This window comes from Humulus lupulus, chromosome 4 (assembly GCF_963169125.1).
Source record: "Humulus lupulus chromosome 4, drHumLupu1.1, whole genome shotgun sequence".
NCBI lineage: Eukaryota > Viridiplantae > Streptophyta > Magnoliopsida > Rosales > Cannabaceae > Humulus > Humulus lupulus.
The window spans coordinates 176,568,843-176,582,093 of NC_084796.1; positions in this window are offsets into that span (position 1 = coordinate 176,568,843).

Genomic DNA, 13,251 nt, shown 5'->3' on the forward strand with positions numbered 1-13,251 from the left:
GCCATGCGCTCGAGGGTTTGGTCCTGATGTCCTTGGTTATTCCGGGGCTGTTCAACAGCTCCAGATCCATTGTACATATTTGGTGGGTTGTTACCCCTCCTATCTTGAGATAGGTTATTTGGGACATTCCCTCTGTTACGTACTTCGGACAGGCCCCCCCCCCCTGAGCGAGCATGGCTGTCTCCTCCTACTTGCTCCCCTCTATGGGAGTTAAGGCGATCCTGTAGATCGCCTCCCCAAGTGGCTTGTGGGCTTTGTGCCGAACTTAGGCACTGACGCAGGTCTCCGCTAGAAAGGTCACTCCGGCGACTGCCGGCCCAGTAGCTCTTGCTAGAGAGGCTTGGAGCTCGCCTTTGGTGCTGAGGATTTGGGCTTTCCCTTGGCGCCCTGCTACGCCAGGATTGTCTAGCTGATGGCGGATCTCTCCTGCTACTTCCGTAGGCTGGAATATCTCGGACGGGCCGAGGAGGAGATGGATATCTAATTGGAGATGGAGGATGCCTCACTGGAGAGGCGATCCTGGTTCCATCTGGACGGATCAAGTTCGGCGGGGGCCTTTCGGCCCTGCCAACCTGCTGGTCCCGAGCCTGGCGATCTGGACGAGGCGCAAGACAATTGTTGGGGATGGGCTGATGCTGCGAGCCCTCCCCGGATCTCCTTCGGGAATTTCCTCGAGCTCCCCTGGGCACTCTCGAGGATGGTTGGGAGCTAGGAGTCGACGTTCTGACCAAACGACTGTATTGCTGTTGCCTGGCTCCATGCACTTCTTCGAAGTTTGCCTCTTGATGGTGTGATGAAGGAGTGGAGTTGGCTGTCGGAAATCTGTCCGAGCGGCTATGCCTGGACTGGTTACCCCGGCTAGACTTATTAGCCTTGCCTTGCCTCTCTCCGACGTTGGCGTCAGTTGTGAGAGGGGGTAGTCGGGCCAGCGCATCCTTGATCTGTTGGCTAGCTATTGCTAGCGGGCTCCTCAGCTAAGCATTCTCCATCTCCACCGCAGTGTAATAACATGGGTTTGGATTAGGTGGCCGGGATGCCAAACTTCCGGTGTCATCTTGGCCTGCCGGCTGCTTCCCTGGCCACTGCTGGGCTTCAGGAACTTGTTCACCAGGGATGGCAGTATGATGAGCCTCCTTCCCATCATGCTAGTCTGCCTCGTTACCGTGCCTGGATCGAGTAGTCACCATAGTTGGATGTTTGCGACAGCACTAATCGAACTTGCTCTCAATGAAAGCACCAAACTGTTGACGCGGTTCTTCGCCAACAAGAAATTAAGAAAAGAAGAGAAATGGATTAGCGCTTAGGTTGAACCGAAACAGATATATGATCTTAGGAAATGAAATGGTGACTCAAGACACATTTTTTAAGTGGTTGAAAGGTTAAAATCTTTCTACTCCACTAGTCAATATTATTGCTATATTCTGGGTATACGATTACAGGGTATTTCTTACAAGAGAGAACCCAACCCTTATTTACTCCCAGGGTCTCCATATTTATAGGAGAAGGCACCTGGGAGTTGGTAAGAAGGTCATCTCGTGAACTTCTTACCTATCTTATCAACTCTGTGACATTCCTGATTAATTCCTAAACCTGACACATAAGTGTGGTCAAATCAATAGGTAAGGAGATAATGGGCCACACGGCCCAACCCAATTGTGGGTGTCTGAATACGCACGTTCCTGCTGCGTGTCCGAGAAGTCAGGGATATATTAGACACGTGATGTCTGATATATGCACGTTTACCTTGCGTGGCTGACTTTATAAAAGGTCACAGCCTTTAACTCCACCTCGTACTACGAGCTGGATACTTAACTCGACCTTCGGCCTTCAGAGCCCGGACTCTGTCCTTATTCTATCAGAGGCCAACGCTTAGGTTACCTCGAGCTAAGGAGGTATGAACTTATGACGGCAGCTCCAGTTTTGGGGATGTCCACGAGATAATCATGATTAGGCCACAGCTCAGCTCGCTAATCAGCCCGTGGGAAAATCAGGGCCTACATAAGTATTATTATTATTATCATACCAAAAGTATCTATGAACTAATGACTGAAGAGAAAAAGACAAAAAAAAATTAAAGTATTGAGAATTTTTTTAAAATATATAATATGAAAATTGTAATATTTGTATTATAGGAATTAATATAATTAAAATAGTTTAAAATATAAGATCAAAATTGTATTGATTTGATAAAAAATATTAAAGTGATTTGACATAAAATATTTAAAAGAAAAGTTGATTTGACAAAAAAAAATGTTAGTTTAAAGTTATATATTAATAGGATACGGGTACGGTAAAAAAAACATATGTATACACTAGTTGGTTGGAGCACAATAAATTTGTAATTTTTTTAATTTGCCGTATAAAACGATTTTTTTTTAAAATCATCGTGTAACATGTAATTTTCCCTATATTTTATGGACTATATTATTCTGTGATAATATTATGTAAATATCAAGAAAATTCCTAAGTTCATATATGTGATCTCAGACACGTATTGGTACGGGAGAATTGTGCTTGAGATAAATGAACTTGAATAGTTCGTAGTAAAATAAAGTTATGGAATCTTTAGATTAATTACTGCAAGTACGGTCCACTAGTATTATGAATACATGTGATCTAGATCCGGATCACTGGTGTGGTTGGACACTTTAGTGGAGGTGCTTTATATATTAGAGAATATATAAAACTGGACCAGATATGTTTATTAATACTGAGTTAAATACCGTTTCGAAGTATTAATTAAATATATCAACTGATGATCATATACAAATAGATCTTAATCCTGAAGTTACTATGAAATCCTGTTTATGTTATACGAGTTCTTTGATTCACTTGTTAGGGTCTGTCAGAATGATCAGGCTAGAAATTTTTGTTTTGGAAACTCATTAATGTAGATGCCTAGGGACATAGTATACAGATATGGAATCTATGCCTTCTCGCAAGAGATTGAATGATGATTCTCTTAAGGGTTGACTTTTGGGGCTGAAAGGTTATTGAGCTCAAATTCATAATTTAGTTGTGAATTAACTTTCACTAGCAAAGTCAATGGTACTTAAGGAAACAAGAGATAATTAAAAGGGTAAAATGGTAATTTTATTCCCGATTAATTATGAACCATTATTAGAGGGTCAAGTTGTATGCAATGATTATATCAATGGACGATTTATAATTATAAAGTACTCAGTAAATGAAATGTCTATAATTACAAGAGTGTAGTCTCATATTTATAGTGGAATAATCATGAGATTAATTAATTAAAGAGTTTAATTAATAATCTCAAATTTATTGGAGCATGGAATTATAGGCCCATAGGTCCCCATAGCAGCTCTATCAACACTATTCAAGGTAAGAGTTGATATGAAGGGAAAAATAGTTTAAAGACATACTTATGAAGAAATTTGTTCTTCAGGCCAAATATGCAATTATATGATAATAGTTGTTGACGCGGTTCTTCGCCAACAGGTAATTAAGAAAAGAAGAGAAAGGGATTAGTGCTTAGGTTGAACCGAAATAGATATATGATCTTAGGAAATGAAATGGTGACTCAAAGTACGTTTTTTAAGTGGTTCAAAGGTTAAAATCCTTCTACTCCACTAGTCAGTATTATTGCAATATACTGGATATTTGATTACAGGGTATTTCTTACAATCGAGAGTCCAACCACCATTAACTCCCAAGGTCTCCATATTTATAGGAGAGGGCACTTGGGAATTGGTAAGAAGGTCATCCTGTGACCTTCTTACCTATCATGTCAACTCTGTGACATTCATGATTAATTCCTAAACCTGACACATGAGTGTGGTCAAATCAATAGGTAAGGAGATAATGGGCCGCACGGCCCAAACCAGTCGTGGGAGTCTGAATACGCACATTCCTGCTGCGTGTCCGAGAAGTCAGGGATATATCCAACACGTGATGTCTGATATATGCATGTTTACCTTGCGTGGTTGACTTTATAAAGGGTCACAGCCTCCAGATCCAGCTTGTACCACGAGCTGGATCTTCACCAGACCTGCGACCTTCCAAGTCCGGACTCAATCCTTAGGCAATCTTGGCGAACCCTTAGGTTACCCCGAGCTAAGGAGGTAGGACCTTACGATGGCAGCTCCGGTCCAGGGGATGTCTGCAAGGTAATCATGATTAGGTCGTACCTTAGTTCGCTAATCAGCCCGTGGGAAAATCAGGGCGTACATCTGCCCCCCAAGCCCCTGCTCGTGGTACACGACGTCGTGTAAAGCCACAGTAGGGGATTTTAGGCTTCCCCGCGAACTCTTCACATTCCACCCTTTACGCAGGCGCCTAATACGTGGAGCATCGTGGTTGGGGACGGTACGTCTTTCGAGAACAGCATTTAATGGCCTAGGCTATACCCAGCCGTCGTTTCGTATATCGAGTGGAGGGCCTTGGATCCAACATCAGGGCCATCCAACGGCCCTCTTTATGCGACCCTTCACGTATATAAAAGGGGTGGCCACCCTACGCATGGGCCACCCTTTCATTCGAAATTTCTCAAAAATTCTCTTCTTCTTCTCTCTTCATCTCAGAAAAAAGAAAACCCTCTTCTTTCCATCTGCACCCTCAGCGTTCAAGAATCTCAGGCGCAAGGACTCCTTCGAAGCTTTGGAAACAAATATTCTGATGAAGCTCCAGCCTAGGCGACTCCTACACCCACCTTCTAGCCAAACACTCTGTAAGTCCCCTGACTGTGCATGTTTTGAAAACATTTTTCATTGTAGCTTAGGTAAATATTTACTGTAGCCACCTGCAAGGGTTTACTGGTTTTTGCGGGTACGAAGGGTGAAAACCTTTTAGGTCAGGGTATTTTTGCAGTAGGAAATCATTTAGGAGTAAGGTTTACAGGATGCCTTTTCTGGGGAAAATTTCTGGGCAGGATTTCTGGTATTTTGGGTGCAAAACCAGGTAGCTTAGGGGACACGCTTCTCAAGCGGTTTTGCCTTTCATGCCTATTGGAACTTTCCCTCCAAGGCAAAATTTTAACCTGACCCTCCTGACACACGAATTCCGAGTAATCGGGGATCTGTTGGGAGCACAAGCGCGTGTTCATAGAACCGCGTGGTCTCACTCTCCACGAGCTAGGCTTACCTTAGCTCGTTCAAAGAACAATTGATTTTTCCTCATGCTTGGGTCGCCTTTTCTGAAATCTTTTTTTTTGTTCGCTAGGCGACCAGATGGCACCGAAGAAGAATGCTCCAAAGAAGACCGCTGGCAGCTCGTCCTCCCAGCAAGACAAAGGAAAAGCGGTGATGCCCGAATCACCGATCCCCAACTTTGGGCCTGCGGTGGAACAGGAACTCGAGGTGGCTCATGACGCGTTCTTTGAGGCGGAGAGGATCATCTCAAAGATTATCGACCAGGCAAAGGTCAACAAAATCTTCCTCTCCCACAACATCGGGCTGGGGAGAACATCAGTGGTTGCCCGACCTCCTGCGGAAGGCGAGCAGAGCTGCGCGCTGCTCGACGAGGCATTCGCGGCCTGGAGTGACGAGCACTTCAAGGCGGGGGCCTTCCTCCCGTTGGACCAGTACTTTGCTGACTTCCTCAATTTCATGAGGTTGGCCCCATTCCAGCTCCCCCCCAACTCTTATCGGCTGTTGGCGGGGTTACGATATTTTTTCTTGAAACACGAGTGGGAGGTCCGCACTCCTGCAGATATTTTGTACTTTTTCTGCCTTAAGGCCAGCCCGAAGCAGCGGGGGCGAGGCATCGGGTTTTATTACTTAACCCGATTCCCCAACACGGCTGCGATCATCGAGCTGCCTAGCCACCCCAATGACTTTCAAGATCAATTCTTTATGTCGACGGGGTTCAGAAACTGCGAGCTCCACTACTTCAATCGTCCTCGTAAGTGCTTTTTAACCTTAGCTAGTAAGTTAAGTGTCGTTTAGCTCCCATCTCCCTTTCTGACTTAGACTTATCCTGCATCTATCTTCGTGAGGGCAGAGAAATCTATGACCCTCGGGGCCCAATACGAGACACTGGCGGGCTTGCCCCCCAGTGAGAAGGATTACTGCGTGCTCGTAACAGACGAGACGATGGTGGCCTGCAAGCTGATTTTCCCCAATTAGACTTTGAACCTAAGGAGGCCCCGGGGGCTTCCCCCAGCCCGCGACACCAGACCCACAATCGTAGAGGAGGTTGGAGGAAATGAAGAGGAGGAGGACGAGGTTCCCCTCGTGAAGAACAAGAAGCGGGCGTTGGAGGTCGCCCAAATAGCGGGCGAGGAGCGGATCCGGTCCGGACCAGCCGCGGGTCCTTCTGGACAAGGTAACCCTTACATGTTTAGGAATTTAGATAGGGCCATTGTCGGCCCCCGGCTAGCTAGGTTCAATCCCAGACAGATCGTCCAACATCACCGAAGGGATGTGGACCTGGATACAACCCTGCTTCACTGTGTCGACCGGCTCGTGCTGGACTACCAAGATAGCCGACCTAGGGGTACCGTAGTCGTAGATAACACCCTAGCCTTTAGGTCGATCCTATTCGAGGAGTATGGGACCAACCTTCGGTCGTGGCCATCACTCTGGAGAGGTGCTGTAGCTCCAGGACTTAGGCAATATGTAGAGGAATAGCCCAGAACTAGAGTCAGATCCAGAACTTGCACCAGCTCGGGAGATAATCGACTTAGATTCTCCCGCGGGAGCTCCGGAGCCGATGGTCGTAACCATAGGTTCTTCTAGCTCGGGGGGTAGGATCCCTTTTAGTATACTTATACTTGAATTTATCTTCGCTTTTGCTTTTGAATGGCTGTTAACTTTTGTACTAACCATATCTTTGTTTTGACAGAAGAGATGTCTCAGCCCGACGAGAGTCTGCGAGGTGCGTTCGCCGGGGGGAACCCCTTAGCTGGGGCCTCTGGGCCAAGAATGAAGAGGCTCCGGACGTCCAAGCACGCCGCTGGGACCCCCACCAAGTCTCCTACAAAGGAGAAAGAGCAACCCCCGGCTGCCCAGGTCGTGGGAACGGTTCCTCTTGCTGCAGCGGGAAGCAACATGCCCCCACCCCCTCCGCGAGCTCCGGCCATCGCCTGGGACGCATAAATGAAGCTCGAGGCTTCGGCGATTGTACCCTCCGAGGTACGCATCCCAGTCAATCCCCAGGACCTGGAGAAGATTTTGGAGGCCTTCCGGGGAACAGTGTATGAGTCGGCGAACTACGCCGTCAGCCACATATACAAGTTCAACGAGAAGGAGCTCCGGGCCATCGAAACCAAGAGCCCGGTGGGCATGCTGGAGTCTTCAATGGGCATGGCCATGACGGTAAGCAAACCTTAACCTTTCGTGGTTTTTTATTATTACACTTTGCCCTGTTTTTTCTTTCTATTTTTTCTAAGGCAATTGCCTTTTCGCTTTCGCAGAGCATCGTTGCCCTTCACCGGAGCATCGCCAAGACCAAAACTCAGCTCGAGGAGATGAGGAACGAGCACCAGACGGCTGTGGCCACCCATCAGGCTTCTCTGCAGGCGGCTAAGGGTGCCCTGGCAGCGTCGCAGGCCGAGCTGGAAGAGACTCGCCCGAAGCTTCAAGAGCTCGAGACCGCCCTCGCCACTGCACGGGCAGACCTAGATGCCGTGAAGGCGGAGGCCAAGGCCGAGCTGGCGACCGAGCGGGAAACTTCAGAGGCCGCCATGGTAGACATGTTCTACGATTGCTGGGCCTATAACCAGGACGCCGACTTCTCCTTCCAGGCAGCGAACATCTAGGAGCACTTGCTGGTGAAGTTCCAAGCTCGCCTCGATAAAGAAGCACCTTTCGAGGCCGGGGAAGGCTCTGGCGCAGCTGAGCAGGGCGAGACGGCGACCTCCAAGGGGCCACCTAGCGGAGCTGAGGGCCTTCCTCTCCTGTGCCCTTTCCTTCAATATTTTTTAATTTTTTTTTGTGTAACCTTTGCATGAGGTGCTTCCACCTCGAGACAATTTAACTATCAACTTTATTTTTAATTGATTTACTCCCCTTTGTCTCTACGCATTTTAGTTACAATTTTGAAAAACTTAGTCCGAGTTAATCTTTATCTATATCTCTAGCTCTTTAGGAAGAACAACGATCGATAGATTTAAATTAACTTCCATGTTTTTTGACCTGGTTATATCCAGGAACTTAATTTGTAAACTTAGTTCGTGTCAATTTTTATCTATATCTCGTGCTCTTTAAAAAGAACAACGATCAATCGATATGAATCAACTTCTATGTTTTATGACCTGGTTATATCCAGGAAATTAATTTGAAAGCTTAGTTCGTGTCAATTTTGATCAATATCTCGAGCTCTTTAAAAAGAACAATGATCAATCGATATGAATCAACTTCTAAGTTTTATGACCTGGTTATATCTAGGAACTTAATTTAAAAACTTAGTTCGTGTGAATTTTTATCAATATCTCGAGCTCTTTAGGAAGAACAACGATCAATCGATATGAATCAACCTCTAAGTTTTATGACCTGGTTATATCCAGGATAGGACTTAGTTCGCGTTAATCCTTATCAATATCTCGCGTTTTTTAAGAAAAACAACGGTCAATCGATATGAATCAACATTAAGGCGGCCTGGTTATATCCAGGTACCATATGCCCCCCCAAGTAACTGGGAAAGGGTCTTTCATGGTTACTTTAGATTACACTTGAAAAACATGTACAAACATAAACAAAAAGTTGATTCTCATTGCGTAATACATGAATTAATGGCCTTTCAGGCCGTACAGGTGAATCATTGATAATATTTCTTTAAATGGATGGCGTTCCAAGTCCGTGGGACTGCCCCTCCATCAAGCCGAGCTAACTTATAAGTTCCCTCCTTAATGACCTCGATGACTTGATATGGTCATTCCCAGTTCGGTCCCAAGACTCCATCTTTGGGGTCCTTACTGGCCAAGAAAACTCTCCTGAGGACCAGGTCGCCAACGCTAAAGGTGCAACTCTTGACTTTTGAGTTGAAATAGCGAGTGATTTTTTGCTGATAATGGGCGAGCTGGAGTTGTGAATCTTCTCGCCTTTCATCAATTAGGTCAAGGGAAGCGCAAAGTAGCTCGAGGTTGCGGTCCTTGTCATAAGACTGGACCCTATGCGAAAGTACCTTAATTTCCACGGGGAGGATTGCCTCACTCCCAAAGGTCAAGGAAAAGGAGTATGACCTGTAGGAGTCCGATGCGAGGTCCAGTATGCCCAGACAACCTGGGGGAGCTGTTCCGGCCAGACCCCCTTCGCTTCATCTAGTCGCTTCTTGAGGCTCGCCTTGAGAGTCTTGTTGATAGCCTCGACCTAGCCGTTCGCCTGGGGATAGGCCACGGAGGAGAAACTTTTCACAATTCCGTACCTTTCGCAAAATTCGGTAAACAGGTCGCCGTCGAACTGAGTCCCATTGTCGGAGACAATCTTCTTGGGCAGCCCAAATCGGTAGATAATGTTCTTAACCACAAAGTCAAGGGCTTTTTTGGAAGTTATCGTTGCCAAAGGTTCTGCCTCAGCCCACTTCGTAAAGTAGTCGATGGCCACCACGGCATAACGGACCCCGCCCTTTCCAGTTGGGACGGCGCCAACCAAGTCGATCCCCTAACCGCAAACGACCATGGGGAAGAGATCATCTTCAGCTCGACTGGGGTAGCTCGGGCAACTGTGGCGAACCATTGGCATTTGTCGCACTTCTTCATGTATGAGACTGAGTCTTTGGACAGAGTTGGCCAGTAATATCCTTGCCTCAGGACCTTTAAGGCCAAGCTTTGCCCCCCAGTGTGATCTCCGCAAAATCCCTCATGCACTTCCTGCACGATGGCCTTTGCTTCGCCTGGAAGAACACATCGTAGGAGAGGTAGGGAGTGCCCACGCCGGTATAACACCCCGTCTACTATCGTATACCTGGGAGCTTGATACAGAACTCGCCGTGCATCATTACGCTCATCAGGTAGCTTTCCTTCGACGAGATACTCAAGGATGGGAGTCATCCAGGTCGGCCTGGCGTCGATCATCTCGACCTGCGCCTCGGCTTCCTCTATACTTGGTTTCTCCAAGAATTCTACTGGCACTAACCCCAGGGTTTCCGTTTCTCCAGAGGTGGCGAGCTTGGCGAGAGCGTCTGCGTTAGCGCTCTGCTCCCGAGGTATTTGCTCGATCGAGCCCCGCCCGAACGCGGACAGCTCAACCTTTACCCTCGCTAGATAGGCAGCCATCTTAGGTTCCCGTGCATGATATTCGCCCAGAACCTGGTTTACCACGAGTTGGGAGTCGCTGAAGAACTGGACAGAGCTCGCCTTTAGCTCTTGAGCTATCCTTAGCCCGGCTAGCAAAGCTTCGTACTCGGTCTCGTTGTTGGAGGCCTTGAACCCGAATCTCAGCGCCGAGTGGAATCTATGTCCCTCAGGGGATATCAAAATGATTCCAGCCCCAGAGCCATTCTCGTTGGATGAACCATCCACAAATATCCTCCATGACGCATGGGCCGAGGTGACCTGGGGCGAGTCTTCTACAGGATCCCCTCGGAACCCTGTGCACTCGGCCAGGGCCTGACTCTTTATAGCAGTTCGCTGAGTGTACAAAATTTCGAACTGGCTAAGCTCGATTGCCCACTATAACAAGCGTCCCGATGCTTTAGGTTTTTGCAAAACCTGCCTTAAAGGATGATCGGTCATGACGTGTATTGAGTGGGACTGGAAGTACGAACTGAGCTTTCGCGAGGCCGTGATAAGGCAGAACGCCAATTTCTCCATCAACGGGGACCGGGATTCAGCTCTGAGAAGTCTCTTACTGATGTAGTAGACTGGCCTCTGAATCCGGTCTTCTTCCCGAACCAACACGGCACTGGCTGCGTCCTCTGTGACAGTTAGGTAGAGAAAAAGAGGCTCTCCTGCTTTTGGTTTGGATAGTACGGGTGGCTTGGCCAGATGTGCTTTCAAGTCGAGGAAAGTGATTTTGCATTCTTCTGTCCACTCGAACTTATTATTTCCTCGGAGCAGGTTGTAAAATGGCAATCACTTATCGGTGGACTTGGAAATAAGCCGATTGAGGGCTGCCACTCTCCCTGTCAGGCCTTGGACATGTTTTCATGACCTGGGTGAGGGAAGCTCGAGCAACGATCTGATCTTGTTGGGGTTGGCCTCGATTCCTCAAGTATTGACTATGAAACCCAGGAATTTTCTCGAGGCGACTCCAAAGGTGCACTTCTGTGGATTTAGCCTCATGCCATACTCCCATAGGATCTTGAAGCATTCTTCCAGGTCGGAAACATGGTTATCGGCAGTCTTTGACTTGACTAGCATGTCATCGACGTACACTTCCATGTTTTTTATGATCTGGTCTGCGAACATTCTATTCACCAACCTTTGATACGTAGCCCCAGCGTTCTTCAGCCCGAAGGGCATGACATTGTAACAATAAACGTTAGTTGGGGTCATGAAAATGGTGTGCTCCTGGTCCGCCGGATTCATGGCGATCTGATTGTTGCCTGAATACGCGTCCATAAAGGACATGAGCTCGTGCCCCGTCGTGGCATCCACCAACTGGTGAATCCTTGGAAGTGGAAAACAATCCTTGGGGCAGGCTTTATTCAGGTCGGAGAAATCGATGCAGGTCTGCCATTTCCTATTGGGCTTCGGGACCAGCACGGGGTTGGCGACCCAAATTGGAAACTTGGCTTCACAGATACAGCTGCATTTTTTGAGCCGGGCCACCTCTTCCTCCTAGGCTTCATCCCAGGTCATTCCTAGGCGTCTCTGCTTCTAGGACTTTGTAGGAACGATCTTATCCAGATGAAGTGTGTGCATGATGACACTCGGGCTGATTCCCACCATGTCCTCATGTGACCACGCAAACACATCTAGGTTATCCCGCAGAAATCTGACCAGCTCCGCCTTCCTCTCCCCGCAGAGGTTTTTTCCGAGCTTGACCATCCATGATGGATTCTGCGGATCAATGTTTACTTCCTCGAGCTCCTCAATAGCTTGGAGCTCGGATTTGTCCTCGCCTATTTGGGGGTCAATATCCTCACTTAAGACGGTATTTTCCCCTTCGACGCTTTGAGGTTTTTCAATCTCAGGATCAGCTAAGGGTTCCCGAGATTCCTCTGCACCACCTTGGATGGCCATTGCCTGCTGCCCGAGTTTAGATTTTCCCTTCATGGAAATGCTGTAGCATTCCCTGGCAACGAGCTGATCGCCCTGGACAGTACATATTCCCGTGGAAGTAGGGAATTTCATCGCGAGGTGGCGAATGGAAGTGACGGCCTCAAAAGATATGAGCGTAGGTCGTCCCAAAATTGCATTGTATGCAGCGGAGCAGTCGATGACCACGAACTCAAGGAGTTTGGAGACTGTCCGATGTGACAGTCAGAATCCCATGATCAGTAATGGGAAAGACTGGGTAAGCCATGCAATCCCACACCGCCTGGGGAAGGTCAAGGGTAATGATTCTAAGACTGTGTAGGTATGGGACTACACAGTTGAAGAGGGCTTAAATGGATTGATGGATACTACCTATATCACGAAGATGCATCTTCTTTTCGGTAGCCCATCACTTGAGAACTCCAAAGTTAAGCATGCTTGACCTGGGGTAATCTAGGGATGGGTGACCTCCTGGGAAGTTTTCCTATGGAGCATGTGAGTGAGGACAAAGCATGCTGAAAAGACTCGTGTTATTTTGTAGGGCCAGTCGTCATTCCAGAAAGCAGCCATAGTGACGTGGGGAATCACAAATGGTATCAGAGCCTTGACCCAGCCGGAAGTGTGGCCGACGGGGACGTCGGGCCCGTAAGGGGGGGGTGATTGTGACAGTCAGAATCCCGTGATCCGTAAGGGGAAAGACCGGGTAAGCTATGCAATCCCACACCGCCTGGGGAAGGTCAAGTGTAATGATTCAAAGACTGTGTAGGTATGGGACTACACAGTTGAAGAGGGCTTAAATGGATTGATGGGTATTACCTATATGACATGCATGGTTTGTTATTGAGGCATGTTGGTTGATATATGTGGACATGGATTGCATATTAAATGCTAGTGAACACTGATTACTTGTCTATGGAACTGATTAGTCAGGGACCGACCCTAAAGTCAATGAACACACATTGAATGGCTCTATGGCATTAATGTGGAACCGACCCTAAGGTCGAAGAACTTATAAGCGCTTGCCTGGTCTAAGACCAGATGTTCATAGCCAAGGTATATGACCCCGGTGACTGTTTGTCACATGGCTGGGGGACACTGTCCTTAGTTACGACTCTAAAGTCGGGAGGATGGTTATGTTGGTGACCAATCAC